Raw genomic sequence first — 2,056 nt, forward strand, 5'->3', positions numbered from 1 at the left:
CCGCTCGCTGCCCTGTGGACCCGGCACCCTGCTGCCAGCCGCTGTCTTGCAGCCTGGGAGGAAAGGAGAGCAGCTGGCCAGGGCCTGCAGGCGGGGCTGCTGTGCTCGCTCTTCTCTCTCGAGGTCTCTGTCTCTTCCTGTCTCTGACGGCGTCGCTTGTTTCCACTCTGATACCAGGAATTATCCCGAACAGTTAACATGTCACCTCCACGAGGCCAACCTCTGTGCTCTGCGCGGACACTGGCTGACCGAAGGCAGCTGCTGCGGACCCAACTCTCCCTCCTGCCGCCGCCTCCGCCTGCCATCTGCCCACAGCAGCCCCGCATGGCCGCACGGGAGGGCCTGGCCCCTGGGGGACGCCTTCTCCAGCCCCGCCACCCCGACTGCCAGGGACCAGACCCTCTGCCGGGACGCTTCCCAGCCGCCTCCTGGATGGGGCCCATGGTGGGCGAAGCTACAGTGGGGAGTATCCCTGCCTTCGTGCTGCACTAGGAGGCCTCGGAGCCACCGGGCCACCTCGCCGCCTCGCCCCCCTCAGGGGCTGCCTCCTGTGTCATCTGCATCCGTCTATCCACAGCTGCGTTGGGCTGCTGGCACTCCTGGCGCTCCTGGCTTTGCTGGCCCTCCTGACGGAGGGGGATGGACCTGGGCAGCAGAGCCGCTGGGCTGGCCAGGCTGGGATGGGGCTGACATCAGTATTATTTATTTGCTGTTTTAATTTATTGAGTTCCTTTATGTCTCTGTTCTCTGTTCAGGGAAGGGACAGCAGAAGTGCACTCCTGTTGTCCATCCGTCCGTCTCGGGCAGGGTGGGTCCAGAGCTGAGGGGCCCTCTGAGGACAGAGTTGTCGGGGGGCTGGGGCAGCAAGGGGCTGGCTGGTGGATGCAGCACTGGCAAGCTACTGTAAACTTCAAAGAATTCCTGCAAGATATTTTTATAAACTTTTTTTCCTTGGTTGTTTTTGGAAAAGGGTGCGGGGGTGGGGGAGCTGCTGGGCAGGGCTAGGTTTGTGTTTTGGCTCCTTGCTCTTGGTTATTTCTACACACACACACACACACACACACACACACACATTTAATGAATGGTGCCCGGAGCCCCAGCCCAGGTTGTGCCGCCTATCCTGCAGGAGCAGCTCCATGCTGGGCTCTGACCCGTCTGTCCTGGAGCAGGACGGCTGGGGCACCCGTGATGGCACCGCCCTATGCTCTCCTGCTTTTGTGTCCAGGAGTGAGGGGTGGGAGGAGGGCTCTGGGCAGGCTCCCTCTCACACGAAGGATGGCAGTGTACCGCAGGGCTTTTTTTTATTAAAATGAAAAAAAGTTAAAAAAACCACAAGACAGAAAGCGTGCCTCTGTGGAGTGTTCCTGATGTCCATAGTGAAGCTGAGCTGCCTGCCCACGAGGGCTGCCTGCCCACACCCGGCCAGCTGCACCCACCTCCAGCTGCTGTGTGTCCTCCTACTGGCGGCACAGGGCACGACCACACGGGAGGTTCCATGCATGTCTTTGCCGTGAACGTCCACGCTGCTTTGGGTGTTCCCCGCTGCCCCTCATGTAGAGATCTTAACGCTTCTGTTACATTAAACTCTGCCACAGGCCGGGATTTCTATACATAAGAGAAAGTCAAACACCTGTAACAGCAAAGCCACGCAGCACAGGCGGGAGGAGGACACCGAAGCAATACCTCGCGTTAGCCTTGCTCTTTTGTACTTCACCACGTGGACTCAGGCTGAGCCTCGGAGTGGACAAGCCCATCCAGTGTACCTGTCAGACAGCTGTGAGCACCTCAGTCCCGGAACAATAAATTCCTTCCGTAAAGACAGCTGACCCAAGGTTTCCGTGCGGGCAGGGCGGGCACGGGAAGGGCCCAGGATGCCCCGAGGCAACTTGTCCCATGGTGCCCAGTCGGGGTCCGCCCAGCTGGAGAGTAGAGCCCAGTGTGGGGGTCCAGGTGGCCAGGGACAGAGTTGGATGTGTTGGGCCTCTTGCAGGCTGCCCAGCTGGAGCCAGGGCCCCAGGCCCGGGCTAGGGAAGAGCAGTCAGGCTGGCATGGAGCT

At 60.3% G+C, this 2,056-nt stretch overlaps 1 protein-coding gene across 1 annotated transcript in view; it reads left to right on the forward strand.

The window, feature by feature from the left end:
• Brsk2 (BR serine/threonine kinase 2) overlaps nt 1-1,677 on the forward strand; it is a 40,559-nt gene extending 38,882 nt beyond the window's left edge. The window contains exon 22 of the mRNA XM_033764043.1: nt 1-1,677. The gene's annotated coding sequence lies outside the window, so the exon portion shown is untranslated.
• The last annotated feature ends 379 nt before the right edge of the window (nt 1,678-2,056 follow it).

Source organism: Fukomys damarensis, unplaced genomic scaffold (genome assembly GCF_012274545.1).
Source record: "Fukomys damarensis isolate Sample0158 unplaced genomic scaffold, DMR_v1.0_HiC HiC_scaffold_16, whole genome shotgun sequence".
NCBI lineage: Eukaryota > Metazoa > Chordata > Mammalia > Rodentia > Bathyergidae > Fukomys > Fukomys damarensis.